The sequence below is a fragment of the Bombus pascuorum genome, chromosome 8, assembly GCF_905332965.1.
Source record: "Bombus pascuorum chromosome 8, iyBomPasc1.1, whole genome shotgun sequence".
NCBI lineage: Eukaryota > Metazoa > Arthropoda > Insecta > Hymenoptera > Apidae > Bombus > Bombus pascuorum.
This window is the reverse complement of record NC_083495.1, coordinates 16,497,554-16,515,063: the sequence shown is the minus strand read 5'-3', so window position 1 is coordinate 16,515,063 and position 17,510 is coordinate 16,497,554. Positions and strand designations below refer to the sequence as shown.

General features: G+C 32.1%; 1 protein-coding gene and 1 long non-coding RNA gene across 2 annotated transcripts in view; one reads left to right on the top strand and one right to left on the bottom strand.

Annotated features, from left to right (window-relative positions):
* The window catches only part of LOC132909501 (uncharacterized), a 41,190-nt gene that overhangs the window by 22,267 nt on the left and 1,413 nt on the right, over positions 1-17,510 (bottom strand). The window lies entirely within an intron of this gene.
* On the top strand, positions 4,220-17,450 carry LOC132909826 (uncharacterized). Its single transcript, XR_009658620.1, has 3 exons — positions 4,220-4,372; positions 16,083-16,256; positions 17,119-17,450. It is a non-coding gene; the product is annotated as an uncharacterized LOC132909826 (long non-coding RNA).

The following is a 17,510-nucleotide window of genomic DNA, read 5'->3' as shown; positions in this document are numbered from 1 at the left end:
GGTCCCGCGAATGATTTACCGCGCTATTACCTGATGAGCGCAAAGTATCCTCGAGTATACTGAAATCTTATCTGAGTTTCAAGTTTTCGTACCACAGGCATATTGTATTATACTAAAATACCGCTGCCTGGCACGAAACCAAAATTTTAATCAATTGCCATGTTTGAAACACTAACGTAAACAAAATAATATTTAACTTCTTTCTTACATGACATTTAGTTTAAAACGATTTGCAAAGTTTCTTTATGAAATTAAATATTTACAGAACGCTATTTTCATGTACAATGTGTTCGTTTTGATTATTAAAAAAAAAACGAAAAAAAAAAAAAGAAAAGGAATAACTCATAGGATATGAAAGATTTAAACAAATTGTTCTTACACGAGTCGTCTCCTTACGCAGGAAGATATTATACGATTTAAATAATATTTTCGCGTATGAAAGAGTTGGGTCGATTCCATGACTTTTCTAAAGAAGAGATTACATCCTTCCATTTCTATACGCAAACACAAAAATGCTGCCTTTTTGTGCCCCGTGCTATGCTTTTATGCGATAAATTTTACAAAATTAAGATCAGAATATCTTTTGGATTAGTCACCGAACGTATAAGATTAAAGATAAAGTCATTTTTAAGCTAGTCACCGAGTTTACAAAATTAAAGTTGAAGCGTCTCTTCTTTTAAACTAATTGTCCAATTTTCAAAATTAAAATAGAAAGAGAATAGATTATATGTATATAAATACACACGAGTGTGAAAATTTGTAAAAGAATGGCCATGAGTGGTCGTTCCGAAGCAACTAATACTGTTTCGACATAATTGTTTATATCAGCGAAAATATGCAACCAAGATATTAACGACTGCAAGATGAAGGAAACATCGAGTATATAACAAGTTTCGCGAAGACGAGTTCGACCAAGTGTCATTTCGTGGAAGGTCAGTATCCGCCATTGTTCTATTAATTTTCTTCTCTTCTATTTTTGTATCCTTTGTACCATGTTTTTTTACTTTGGTTTTTTTTTCGTTTACTAATTAACTCGGTTTACTAATTTGATTTATAAAAAGTTCATTTGAGTACCTTGTTCGTTGTCGAATTTTTCAAAGCAATTGCGAAGCAATTTATTGACAAATAAATTATTTATTAAAAATATAATAAGTGTTGGGCGTTAAATCAGATATGAAATAAAATTAACGATTTATAGAAAAGTTATTCGAGTTTCCAAACGTATTTCGACGAATAAATAACGTCTTCGTCATACTAAAGCCAATTTACAGGATAACGTCATTATCCTTGTTGGTCGTATAAGGCAACCCATCTTCCTTGAATTCGAAAAGTATAAAACCTACGTTAATTTCGTTAATCGATTCACCAATGATAAGCAAAAACACGTAAAACAATAGCGATAAATATTTTCCCGTACCAACCATGGTCGTACAAACGTTTTTGGTTCTAATTAACGATCCTATCGAATCTGTTCTCAAGAACAAACTGCAACAAAGTATTTCTCGTGACGTCGATTCAGTAAAATTCGTAAAATCGTCAAGGATATTGCGTTCGCACCGATCGCGTTATGCAGAAGAAACAATCGAGCAGATAAGAGAAGCACGCGAATCGAGAAGACAACCTTCGGGAAGAACTTTTCCATCGGACAACCAAAATGAGAAAGAAAGAAATCGCTTCCTTGGAAATTTATATTCCTCGGATTTCTCATTTTCAATGATACATAATATCGATACGATACGATACGATACGATGCTGTGGATCTTATTAACAAAAGACGAGAGAGAACGATACGAAGCCGAGATATACAGGGTGTCTCGGTAATAAATTACCATGCAACCGACAAGAGAACGATCGAGACGACAAAATACTGAGAAAATCGGAGTTGAAAAATTTAGCCAATTTCGGAGTGGACAAGGGGAGGGGGGTATCGACAGCAACTTATTCCATGTGTGAAAATACGTCGAAAAATGCAGAATAAAATGCTTATTCTCGCACAAAGTTGTAATATATATACACACAATGTTATAAATGTTCCTTTGATGATTTTACGAAAAAGCCTGATTTAACCCTTAAATCCTTAAACTTTCAGCAACAAAAAGAAAAAAAAATAGGTACTTAAAAGTCGACATACGTACCAATGTACCTCCTACTATACAGAGAAGACAATAGCAATTCCCAGCGTGGACGATAAATGGTAAATATCCTTCGAAAATCGATAAATTTCCAGAGATAGAGACACCGGCTCTGACGCTTTCAAAACTTGACGTGCCAGTTACCTAACGAATATGCGAACCACAAACGAATACGCGTTTCCTGACACCTCGAAATTAAAGCAAGGGGCTGGATGCGCGGTACGCGCTACAGATGCGAATAAGTTGCTACGCCGACCACCAGAAGCGTTTACCATTTTCACTAGCTTTGGAACGTACAGGGTGTTAAGCGAAATGGCGCGCACGAGTTTCGAAGAATTCGCGATAACGTAACAAAATAAAAATGTTTCAAACGAAAGTGCTGTTTCGAATCAACTACAAATTGCGATACTTAAAATGACAAAAATATATTTCTACAAAAGAATCTAGTTCGCCTTGACATTTTTAAGTAGGCACGACATACCTTTGATTTCATAGAATTGTAGCTGATGTCAAGATAAGCCCGATGATGTAAATACTACGACCATAAGCTCAGAAAAATTTTGAATTCGTTGATATACTTCTAGCTTAATTTACGATTTATAATTTATATTTTATATCCACTGTTGATCGTTGCTTCGCAATAATATTGCGTTGAAGCATCGTGGTGCTTTTAAAAATTATTTCACTGCTTCGTCTCTTAATAAGTTAAATACGTAGCGATAAGTATAGCAAGCATAATGAATAGCGAATAATTAAGAAACTTCGATGTGCGTATTATAGACTACATACAAGCGAATGCTATTTAATATGCACCGTGATGTCGTCAACTTTGCTTATTCGAAGAAGTAAGCATACAACGGCTTGGGAGGAATTTATAATTAATACAAATAGAATTGTATGTATACATAGCGGTATAGGAAAATTACGGACTGTTGAAGAAAGACGTAGAACAATCGAATTACTTCGGTTAATATAGTTAATTAAAAATGCTTGGAAAGAAAAAGAAACGACGTTTTAGGTGATATAGAGCGCTTAATGTAATTACGTTTTAATTAAAACAATTTAGCGATTATCTTATGCGACGGTTTCAGAAACATTTAACGAAGGATAAACGTCTAATAATTCTCTGTTGCGGCGCAGTTTATCATACAGACAAAAAGATATATATGATAATTTATAACACGAACGTTCAATTATTTTATTAGTGCCGAGATAGCAATTAAGTTCGTAAGTTCGACGATAAGTACCTATACGTATGTACGTATGTATATAATATAACATATAAGTAGATAATATATCATTTATATGGGATGTTTCACGCATCTGGGATAAGCTGTATCTTCCAAACGGTTTCACGCAGAAAGAAATGTTATAGGCCAAAGGTAAATGGTACACGACGAAGCATATTCCGGAAATAATTTTATGCAATTGTGCCTGGAAAACGCAATTGCCCCTCTTCTTCTCGCATGAAACGCGTCTTTTTATTCTCTGCGTACAAGCATTAACATATTTATACCCGAAATCAACTACTTTACAAGTTAAAGTTTGCTAAATTGTTTTGGTGTCGTGGTATACTTGCGCTGTAACAAATACCAATCCAGCAATTCTCCGTTTCAATCTCAACATCGTTTCGTTCTTCTCCATCGTTACGTGTTACTCAATACTTTCTCTCGTTTTTGATATTTGTAACAGAATACGTTATTGGATATCTCGAACGCTAATAATGGGACGAAAATACTCTCTGTCTTTCGAGTATCCAACTGTCTCGATAATTTCTATTCAAATATTTGGTGACAACTCGAGAATGTACCGATGTACCGTCTTGTTCAAAGTGTTCTATTTCTTTGCCGTGCAGATAACGGAATATCTGTATCGTGTAAATTAGTGTACAAGAACTGGTAGATCGAAATCTAAAAAAGATTGCCTTGTCTTTGTTCGCTCAAAATTCCGTACAGAAGATAAGATCCGATAATCCATTTATCAGATATGTCGCAACAAACATTTACACTGTATCGTACTTGATTATTAGTATATTTCTTCTGGAATGTGAATTTTCTCTACACCGTGTGTAGCCCGTTTTGTCGACCGTTGCACCGTTGGTGAACGTCGTCTCGTCTGTCCACGAAACTTGCCAAATAAAATTAGCATTTTCTCGAATACGCCGTAAAGAATATCGGCGACGGTTTATTCTTTCAATTTCGTTCCTAGACCGCAATGTTTGTCCACTGGAAAGTCGATAGGTAAGGACGACACTTGCGCATTTTCGGAATACGTTGAACCGATGACACACTGTATATACAGTGCTGGACAAAAGTATTGGCACAGCAAGATTGTTATGATACAAATGCTTATAACTATTAAACAAATTGATTTAAACAAAAAACTTTTTGACGTATTTATTTATTATCTATCCTAGTTTATTACATAACAAGAGCAACAATATAAATAAAATAATACGCAAAATAATAACAAAAATATATTTTTTGAACATTTTATGGGTGGACAAAAGTATTGGCACAGTAGAATATTTACGCTTATAACTAATTACATAATAAACTTCTAATATTTTGTTGGCAGTCCTTTTCTTTTAAGGACTTCCTTTAATCTTCTGGGCATCGAGTGGACTAATTTTTTAGTGAATTCAGGTACAATATTGCTCCATTCCTGCAGAAGAACTTTCTTCAGTTCAGACTTGCTTGTGATATTATGTTTCCTAATTCTTTTTTCCAATTCGTTCCACACGTGCTCAATGGGATTCATATCGGGACTTTGAGGTGGTGTGTTTAATGTGTGGGCAGTATTATATATTATCCACTGACGAACAATATACGCCATATGTTTAGGATCTCGATCCTGCTGAAAATAGAAATCCCTGGGGAGGTTTAATTTTTGAGTACTTTTCAAAAGATTTTGCTTGAGTATATTTAAATATACATATTTATCCTTTATCTCATCAATGAATATAAGTTCTCCTACACCCGATGATGCCATACATCCCCACACCATTAAACCACCACCCCCATGTTTCATGGTGGCTTGCAGATTCAGTTCGTCCATCTCTGTGTTGGGTTTTCGCCATACTAATATTCTGCCGTCAGATTTAAAAATATTAAACTTACTTTCATCTGAAAACATGATCTTTTCCCAAAAATCAGTATCTTTCGTAACAAACTCTTTCGCGAATTCCACTCTTTTCTTTTGGTTTATTTTACTGATGTAGGGCTTTCTTCGTGCTGCACGGGCAGAATAACCGGCATCCTTCAATACCCTACGTACAGTTTTGGTACTTACTTCTTTTTCACACTCAGCTTTTAACATCGAAGCAATTTCAGTCGAATTAGTTTTTGGATCCTTCTTTACAATATTTACGATTTTCCTTTTTTCTCGAATTGTTACCTTAGAAGGGCGACCACTCCTAATTTGATTCTCTAGATTTTCTTCACTTTTAAAGCGTTTTATGACTGAACGCACAGTAAAACGACTTCTGTTTATGATTTGTGCAATTTAAACACACCACCTCAAAGTCCCGATATGAATCCCATTGAGCACGTGTGGAACGAATTGGAAAAAAGAATTAGGAAACATAATATCACAAGCAAGTCTGAACTGAAGAAAGTTCTTCTGCAGGAATGGAGCAATATTGTACCTGAATTCACTAAAAAATTAGTCCACTCGATGCCCAGAAGATTAAAGGAAGTCCTTAAAAGAAAAGGACTGCCAACAAAATATTAGAAGTTTATTATGTAATTAGTTATAAGCGTAAATATTCTACTGTGCCAATACTTTTGTCCACCCATAAAATGTTCAAAAAATATATTTTTGTTATTATTTTGCGTATTATTTTATTTATATTGTTGCTCTTGTTATGTAATAAACTAGGATAGATAATAAATAAATACGTCAAAAAGTTTTTTGTTTAAATCAATTTGTTTAATAGTTATAAGCATTTGTATCATAACAATCTTGCTGTGCCAATACTTTTGTCCAGCACTGTATGTATACGTATATCTATCATTGAACTTGTAAACTTAATTGTTAAGGTTATTGCATGTATGTGAATACAAAGGAACGCGTGGATAAATTGTAAGATAGAAAAAATATATATTTATATTATGAATATTAAAGTGAAAGTACAAAGTGTGGAATACAATGTGAGGTGGTCCAGACTCGCACGCTAGCGTTACCCTATAACTGAAAAACCCTGAAGCCAACGTTGCGGGTGTACCGTTTATGGTTTGCCTTCGACGCAGTCTTTTGTCTATGCGCTGTCGATGGCTTCGGTGCTTGAGAAAACTAAAGACCAGATATGTAGAGTTTTCTTAGAAGTGGCGACCACTTCAACATTAATAATTAACTTTGCAATAATATTTGCGACAACAATTCTATGTTCATCGCATAAATTACACCACGACAGAAATTATAATTAGAATACATATGTATTTGAGCTGCGTTAAACGCTGGTGAATCCGTGGGATGAGATAATCGGATATGTAAATATATTATATATATGTAATGTCGTCAATCTCGATTCCGAAGTCTGAAAATCGAGTTTATCGTGAAAATACTTTAATGAAATACAGGAGTAAAGAGCAATTAATACCAATCTATAACAGTAAACAATAAATAACAAGTTCTGTGCAATGTCTACCTGAAAATCGAGAATCGATTTTCAACGTCCTGAGCTTCCGATTTTTTTTCCGTCAATCTTCAATGTTTTAAATAATTATTCTGTCATCTTGTCTATCTCTGATGTTGCTCTCTGTCCGTCCGTTTGGGAAACGAGTGTCTCTCAAAATGGTTGTCCGTAAAACAAAAGAAAGTCGCTCTGTCCGTGAAACAAAGAAAGTCCCTGTGACACTTGAACTCTAGGGAGTTTCCATATATGTGATATATATTTATTAATATTCTATAAAGAGAAGCTTCTGAATGCTAACGAACAAATAATTGAAATTTATTTTCCAAAATACGCGTATTTGGAAGTTCTTAAGGTGTTCTATCTTCAAACGTAGTTCTGAAACGAGACACTTTTCTCAGATCGTATGGAAAGAAGTTTTGCGACAAGAAAATAAAGGACTACGAAATTGAATAAAAATTAATTACAAAATATGCTTATTATCAAAAAGAAATATACGTACACTTATCGTGTTAACGTATTTTACTGGACGACGATGTTGTATTGTATTTTCTCTCGTCAGATTTACGTTGACATAACTGTCGAAGAATATGTTCAGTCAGTGTAAGATCGTATGTTATTGGTGCGCACTGTCTCTAGCATCTATCCAGCTCGTGATAATTAAGCATAAGACAGCTGTATTCTAAGAAAATTATTTAATTGTGAGTGACGCACTTGAATCATTTCAGAGAAATGACATTAACGTTAGGTTCGATGCATTTTTTGATTGGCTTAATTAATTGAAAAACAGAAACGCATAGCAGTCGTTGAGTAACGTTGCTTTTCAACGTACAACAGTCTCTGCTACCTGCTTTTAGATATTTTCAACCCAATCACGACGTATACGTATTTTTCCAAACTTTAAAAAATATCTTTTCGAATAAAATCTGGAAAAAATCTTATTGGAAAATTTTTAGATTTTTAAACAATTTAATAAAATAGTAAATTTTCCTATCTTAGTGTTAGTACCTCTTCAACGGGCAAATTATTTTCAAATATGCTCGTCAATTTTTAGTAAAATATTACGCTTGTTAAATGCTGCTCGGATAGTTCGTCCCGATTTTCAACTTTTTGGTCGACGTAACAAAACATATCGAAATATTCTTCGCCGAGAAGCCTGAGAGGTTCTGGAAGGACGGAGGAATATTCGAGTTGCGTGACCGATGGAGAAAGGTCGTGGAACAGTATCTATGTAACTCGATAAATGTATATCGAATCTTAAATCAAAACAAACTTTGCGAGCGACCGTTCCAATTGACCGTTTGAAAAAATACGCGGACTATACTTGAGACTATATGCTTATCAGAGCTTATGATCACGAGAGTGTTAAAACGTTACAAATCTCGTTCGTTCGTTAAAAAATGAGATCAGGATTCGAAATCTCTAATACCAATCTCTCCACGAACGCAAACAAAAATAATATTTGTAACGAGAGAAAGTATTTGCTACTAGGAAATTAAAAAAAAAAAAAAAAAATATTAAGGCTGTTGGAATAGCGAAGGTTCGGATACAGGAGACTCTGCTGTAGTTAAAATTCTAACTTCCGACTACGTATATTACTGTAAATCAGGCACGTAACAAATAAAAAGGAAGAAAAAAGAGGAGAAAAATAGCACGTGCAAACATCATGCTATTATGCCTCATGCGGGTTCCTGGTTCCTCGCGCGATTAATGACGCAAATTTCTCCGTTTAGAAGGCTCTGACGTTACAAATCAGTTGAAACAAGAGTTTTACACCTTATATCCAATTCTAACGTACGTTTAGCAAATGAAAAGTTATATTTACTCGCGACAAATATTAGTAAGAATTTGTACTTTGACTGAGCACTCGTGTCTCGAATACGGAAATAACTTGAAGTAGAAAAGAATTTTAAATTTAATGGAATTAGTATTGTTCTCTGGTAGAATACAACTGAAAACGTTAACCCGTGTAATACGGTAATTTCTTAGAACAGTGTTAAAGACTTATTTTTATTCTACGTAAGACAGATAATTACACGGTTTAATATGCTTTTATTACACACAGAAAAAAATTATAGACACTAATTATGTCAATAAACAAGTGCTATACCTACTGTAAAGTTTAAAAGATTTAGGAAGGTATAGGATATTTTCGAATAATACGCGATACGATATTCTCATGAGATTTTAATTTAAAGTACAATCGCCTATATGCAACCTGCGTACGACTTTTCGTATACTTCGTAAGAAGACAATCTTTATTAAAATAAAATGCTACAAACTTTCACTGCAAAGCTAGTGTGTTCTATGTGAAAATAACGAAGTTTAATTTTGGTTTAGACGAAAAAAAAAAAAAAAAAAAAAAATGATTCGGATGCTGTGCATACATTTATTTTACTACCGCTAAGAGCTTGTAACATCAAAGCAGCATAGACTGACATTCAGTTTTATGCACATCATTCTACGAGCAAACAATATAAGTATTTGCTGGTGTAATTTAGCTATGGAATTTGATACGTTCAAAGGAACATGTCGTAAGTTCCAACCTGATAATTCATTAGAATGGAAAAATGGAAAGGATTTAGAAATATCGTCTATTTCATTGCTTGCTAGTTCTGAATGCGAATTTGTAGAGTATAATGCCGCTTCAGTTCTTTGGATTTCGTTTCCAGCTCGTTAACTGGTCTATCGAATTTCCATTTGATCGATTGTTTCAGAAATATGTTACGTAACGTCCAACTCGTCCAGTTAAATAATGCAATACATAGTTTTAAGAATTCAAGGCCTACAAAGCAATAGCAATTGAATCGGAAAGAAATCGACTTGCCTCGAAGAAAATAAATCGAATACGTGAAACGAAACTTTGTTTTACAAACTTTCATTTTATGAAGTTACCAATGAAAGCTCTGATATCGGTAGTAAGAGGCGAGATTGTTAATTTTCTTACAAATCTCTAACAGATTTATGCACACATTGAATCAAGTCATCGATATTTATAAGACATAATTGGCATTATGTCAAAGCAAAAAATAATTTTTTATCTTGTCGATGAATATTACAAACGATTATAAAAAAATGAAATTAGATATTAAAAGAATTTACCGATATATTAGGTTTAATATTTTTTCTATTAAATATTATACATCTAATATTTATCAGTATCAGGTATGTATATTATTTTACAGGTATTTAATTTTTTATTTTTTATTTAAATAATTTGATTACAATTTATTTATATATCTAAATTTTATTTACATATCAATATTTTTAATATTTACCACCATTTACAAAAGTTCCTTTACGCATCCAGTGTCGTATCCAATATATTAAATTTTGTACAATTAATTAGAATAAAATTTAGTGTTATTCCATTTTAAACGCCACGTACACCTTCAAAAATTATATATGCTGATCGGTTCCCCAATAATTTCGTTTAATATTTCTCCTGCAAGTATCGTTATGCCATCTATTTTCGCACATCCTGTATAATATGCGTCCAGTAACTTTAATATCATATAACCAACTTGCTGGTATGCCAACTCATCGCTACACACGTGCGGTTTCAAAGTCCTTTCCTTCTGCCGAAAGATATGGAGGGGCATGAATTAATCATTCGGACACAATTGCTAATTTTAATATGATTTCGATCCTATGGGTCGAAACGAACAACGTATCGACTTCCAAGCCATAGAGCATATCTCGATATTATGTCACTAATTATGGAAATACATTCAGGACTAGACTTTATGCGACTAGACAAATTTTTATAAATAAATTTAAACAATCGTATTCCCTATAATGCAGGATTTAAAAATGCATTTCTTGTATTTTGTAACACTTCTCGGATTTGTATTTCTAATAATAGTTACTAAGTAAATCAAGTACCTATAATTTGGTATAGAAACTGTCTCTAATTATATACCCGCCATTGTAACTGTTTTCATATCCTTAGTAAAATATATGACTATGACCTATTTTCACTCGTACTAACTTTAACTTTAGAATTGAAAGTTACTGTTATTACTACTAAATAATGTTTAATTTCTTATTAAAACTTTCCCTATTTATATACGTTACATATGCTCAGCACTGTAATTATTTTCACGTATACTGTAGAAAAATTTATATTTTTGCTTCATTTTTACGCGAATTTTTTACTCTTGTTATATTTATTACAGGAAAGTATACAAGCTACATTAAGAAAGAAGAGAATTTCATGTACTTACAACCTACTTACTATCGATAACTAAACTTACGATCTAATACTTAGCAAAACACGACGTATGCATTCCGTTAAATAATAATTCGTAAGTAATCCAAGAAACGAACCGTCTTCCATTTGTTTTATCCATGGATGTTTAATGGAAATTACGTTATCTAATCACATTTTCAACCAACAATTACTGCATCAGTCAGAATGACAAACTTGCCAACCAGCTATAATAATTTCAATGAATGTACACTTGAAAACAAAGATTCCCAAAAACCATAAACGAAACTTGCAAAAACATGTCACTCATCGACTAAAACAGAACCTGTCGATGCTTTTCTGAAAAGAATCAAACCTAACCTCAAAGGCCTGGCTGCACAATGCGCGCTTCTCACGCGCATTGGATCCGATTTTTGGATCCATTCGAAATCGAATATCAACGTTCCAGTAATTATGGTACGATCGACAAGAATTCTACGTGAAAAGATAAATCGAAAACATAGAATAGAATAAAATTTTCTCGTATACACCTCGCTAATAATTTATTCAGTATGTATAAATTTAACCAATTACCGAATGGGTTAAAGTAAATAATCAGCTGGGCGTGATTCTGCAAGCGAAAATAAAAAACGTAGAATAAAATTTGTTCGTTCAAGTCCTTGTTTTCAAGAATACGATATTTGAACGTATTGAGTTAAGAATTGGCTTGATACATGCGTACTTGATTCAAATTTCATTTTCTCGGAAGCGTCTATGAGCAAATTTGATCTCCAACACATTTTCAACTTATTTTCGTACGTAGTATATTCTTATCGACTATTCACTTCTGTCCAATTCGGAATTGGCCAAGTTCGAGTATACGAGACAAGTTTTCATACTCGGTTCTCTCGAAAATGAAACGTCACATCTTCTATATTTCCAAATTGTTTTTCATGTAGAATCGCCCCCTTACCGACTGTACCGCGATTACTGAGGTACCCTATACATTATTGCGTTCGAAATTTCGAAGTGAATCACACTAAAAGCAAACTATCGAAGAATTAACGATGTATCTCGAAAATGCGATAGTTTACTATCTAGTGAAGTTTATATGAGATAAGGAAAATAAATAGAAACGGAATTTACAAAGGATGTGAGTATTTTGCCACGGAATCATTTATCTGAATTTATTACGGAATAAGTTATCTGAAAGTGGCGAATTATACATATAAATTTATGAACTATTCTAAGGAAAGAAAAAGGTTAAACGGAACAATTCTTTGTAGAGACTTTTCCCTGCGGGAAACGATACGTAAATGTGGAACGAAAATCTAGCGTCTGTCTAACTGTTTGTTCCTCGACGAAATTAGAAAAAATGTACGAGCAAAAAAGACAGAAATTAAAAAATTGTTATTAATAAGCTTTTTATCGCCATCTCTTATCCCTTATTTCGCGTTTATTTATAAAATCCGATATTAAAATTTAACATCTAAAACTACGAAACCGGACCGGAAAATAACTGATACTAAAGTTTTTGTTCTTGCAATTACTAGAACAGGAATACCCTAGTTTTAAAACTCACTTAAAAAATGAACATTTCGTACATTATGTAATATATAATATGTACAATATTTAAATGTATGCATCTGTCGATCGATTACATACAAAATACTTCCATACATATTAATAATGAATACCAAAGTTATCATTCTTTGCAGGTAATTTTCTCGTATATTTGCATAAATTCCTGAAGTATTATTATTATTAAACGATTACCGAAGGCCACCTTATTTTTAAATAATTATCTTTTCTAAATTTTCAATCAAAATGCTTTTAAACTAAAAGGTTTTACACTATAAAAAAAAAAAAAAAAAATTGAGGAATTAGATCGATTGGTATTTGATAGCAAATATTAAGAGACCAGACATAATACAAACACGATACGGATTTTCCACGCAATAACAGGCTGATTGTCACAGGTTTAATCTCATTATGCCCGTCTGATATAAAAAATAAACTAAGTCGATACTTGTTTCTGTACATTTGACCAACAGCAGCCTACGTTAATTTCCATTATATAATCAAACCCATAATGTGAAATATACGCAATACAAATTTATAATTTATTATTACCGATTAATTTACATTCGCAAAAATATACACGCAAATATTTCTATCTGAAAAATTCTTTCAGTTTGATACATGGTCGACTTTTGATAACTTCCGATATCGCTGACATATTTTCAACGAATCCCTCGATTTGTACATACTTTTATCTGTGCCAGCCTGTGGAAATTCTCACTTCCAGTCGGCCAATGTATATACACTTCCACTTATAGATATTAGGTCATTTATGGCTTATGAGAAATCAGCACGGAGAAGTATACTTAAGGTTTATAACTTTTTATTTTACGTATATGTACAATACAACATAACCAGGAGACGTCTTTCTCAGAAAGATTTTTCAGAAAGATAAATGTGTTTTATGCTTTTTCGAACAATACCTCTACGATGGTATTTCTATTTAATTCATACGCTTGCAAGTGCCATAATTATAAATTTTTGTAATTCTTAATATTCAAAATTTAATAACAAGTTCAGGTACATTTTCAAACGTTCGAGTTCCAATTTCAGATGGATGAGGTTGAACGGTGATCGAATTAGGTACGGACGTCAATTATGTTACTCTTTAAAAAATGGCATATATCTTTTTCATGACATCAGTAGGATGAAATACGAGAACGATTCCAAGCATTGAATGTCAAAGTTCCACCTTTTTCATTTTCCTGCTATTTCTGCGATATTCTAAGGAACAGCTGAACATATACAAGCGTGTTTCAATTAGTTCTAATTAAAGCAATTTGTAAGTCCTTTTTCGATGAACGTTTCTTAAGAATTCTATTTTTGAGAGTAAAATAAACGTAAAAATATTTAAGAACCAAAACTGGACAAGAATATTTATTACTAAAAAAATATAAACATTAATTTTTTTGGTTAGTTTCGTTCGTGTCCTTACGCGTAAAAAATTAATTTTGTCAAAAGTTTCTAATATTTTATATATATAATAATAACGTATAATAGTATTTATAAATACAAAAATTGTTTGATTTTATTATTACGTTTTATTCTATTGCTACATTTTTCCTAGATAGTATCCTGTTGATATGCAAATTAACTTATTCAGTGCTTTCAGAATAACATTTATAATTATTATTTACCTTATTTCTATTAATAAAACAAATATATGTTATAATAATCTTTTACTATTTTTAACCGACTTGCAATTAAGTTTAAATTAAAAATTAATTTCTCATGCATATAAAATCAATTTTCCTTGTCCTTAATTATTTTTCCTATTATTACTGAGTTTATCATACTTAATATTCACATTTACATATATGGAATTTCAAAATACTACCTCGATGTTCGTACGAACACACCTAATTTTCGTCGCCTAATTCGTTTTCGCAATATCTATTTCAAGTATTGTAAAACCGAAGCACTCGAAATGCCTCATTGATCGCTTAAATCCTAAAATATTCTGCTTGAGATATTCATGTAATTATTAAAACAATGTCACAACAGTTGGGAACGTTGAACTGTGGCCAACGATACACGCAAATCAATTCAACGACAGCTACCCATATAATACCATGGTTTACGTTGTACATTTAGCTCGATACTTGATTAATTTATTCGAATAATAAATTACTAGTTATTTCCAAATAATTTCGTTCGTTTGTAACCTTCATTGAAAAATTATTCGGCTTAGAATTAAATCGAAGTTGTGTTTCAATGATTTATTTAAAAGTATTAGAAAATTGCTACTAAGAAATGTTTTTGGAATAATTTTTAAAAAATTATTCGGAAATTTATATTCGAATAACGCCCAACTCTGCAATAAGCATTTCGTATATACATGCAACAGGCTTCACTTCCGCCCCATTCGATTCAAATGCAATCTTACGACTTAACGAGGAGACCGTGATATTTTCAAAACAAATATTTCTACATAAGTTTATTCTTTTAATGCGCGAAAAGCAAGCGGAATATCAACTTTTAACCAATCTGTTACTTTAAATATATACGTAACAAACACTGGTCACGATCTTCGGTCACGAGGAAGTGAATCAGTGAATTTTATTCGTTTTTCAGTATGCTCAACGGATTCGCGAGTTCAACTACGATAATTGTTTTTTCCACTTCGAAAGCACGTGGTTCGTACGAAGAAAGGAAAATAACAGACTTATGACTGTAACGCTAGAAGATCGGCAAAAAGTTCTTGGTTGAGTAGAAAGGCTTCGACTGACGATTAATGCAGAAACAACTTGAAATCTTCTACGATTTGAAGAATGTCAACAGTCTAACAAAGCCTCTATTATCGAGAAACTCGATTAGACATAATCTCCGCAACTTGAAGATTTCAGGTCTTCGCTTGAGATTCGATTTACCGAGATTCAATTGTAAAACGCAAATAATGGCCCCTGTTATACCATTTGAACAACAAAATTTTCATGACGGGAGGATAATACGCGCAAGCTCTAATGGTAAAGCAGGCATCGTGGTTGGTTAAGGAATCAGGATATTTATAAACATAACCTCAAAAGCTATAAATGAAAGCATTGAAAATGATGTTACCCAAATGTTGAAGCAACATTATCGTAAAATTTAACTGTTATTAAAGAATTCCGTATTCGCTACATAACTCAAAGTTAGAAAATGTGGGTGTTTGACAAACAGCCAATGATGTACTTTAAGTTATCCTAATGTATCAAATTTATTATATAAAGAATGAAAAATAATAATGAATCAAAGAGGGAAGATTAGTCGAAAACTCGTAAAATTACAGAAATTACTTTTTATTGAAACGTTCAACGTACGTTTAGATTGTTAGTATATCGTTATTTAATACGTTCGAATTTATTATTACAATTTTCTGTATCCTCAAACGTGATCAATCCAGAAACTAGAAAAAAAGTTAATAGAACTGGAATGGTGACTTAATTGTTCATATTTTGGATTTTGACAAACAGTTGAAATTTAAACCAAAAATTCGATTTTTTGTAAGTACATATTATGTAATGTAAAATTTCGAACTTATGAATAATATAGTAATCTCGTTGCTTAGCTGGAACGGATCGAATTTCTTCAAGCAGTTCAAACAATTGATTCAACGAATCACACAACGCCCACTTAAATTTCGACTAGATATATTCGCCCATCTCGTTCTTTGAAGTACCACATGGAAAATTTTTAAAAAGCGAAGAAGCCCTCTATGGATACATCTGATGTCACTATCATGGTATGTACTACATCGTTAAAGATTTACAGCTAATCCTTCCTTTATTATTATTTTTTCTAAAACACGGAACTATATTCGTAGCAAAATTTTATTTAATTAGATACTTTGTAAAGTTCCATTTAAGTTATATAGCCAACGATAAGCGAAATATATTCTAATAATCTCGGTTAGCAAAAATATACGTGTAATCTCAAATTTTTTGATGCCACATAACGTATAAGAACCATTAAGAAGAACCAAAGGTCATCAATATGCTTGAATATGAATTACGCAATCCGGCAAAAATTTATACTTTCTAAACGTGTACTATATGTAGTTAGTGATATATACTACCGCCCATAGGTTGTTATACATATAGTTAGATAGGTTTCTAGTAAAATGGCGAAAAACTGTCATATATAATTTAATTTATAATTTAATATAAATGATCAGAAATAGAAAAAATATGATCATCGTTAGAAATAAGTTTATACAAAATAATATTGTACAACTTAAGAAACCTTTTTATAAAAATGCATGAAAAAAAATATCATGTAATAAGTAAATAAATTATACCCTCTCGACAAATATAAAAGAAAGTAAAGCAAAAGTAAAAAAAATTCTATGAAATAATCGAATATTTTCGCAATCGAATGACATAACAAATAAGATATAATGTTTCGGTCTACCTTATATAATAATTAAAGATACAATATTATAAAACTATTATAAAAATTACATAAGATAAAAAAATGTATATATACATATGTATGCAAATAAAAAATCTTTTCTATACAAATTATTAATATTAAATTTTAAAATAAATATCAACATTTACAAAAACTTATTTTCTGTATATATTAATTCGACTGATTGGAACTAGAATTTTCGGTTTGGTCGACTTTTTTGTTCGAGTCCGATGACTTATGGCTGGCAATGTAGGGGCATAACAGGATGCTCGTGCTTCTCCGATGAGCACGAAAACGTTTACCGTACACGCTGCGACAAACCTCTATTATGCACGCGTGGCAATAGAATGAAAGTCATTGTTCGCAAGGAAAGACGTCAACGACAGGAATACAAATTACATATTTTCACCGATAATAAAATATTAAATCGGAAGCTTATTTAATGTTGATGGAAAACTACCAAATCGCTAATTCATACAATAAAATGCATTCTTAAGCTATGTTTCATTAAATGCACCTTCTATAATGTATGTTTCATTCAATTAAATATATTTTCTAATTTAAACAATTTCTATAGTGTCACAGA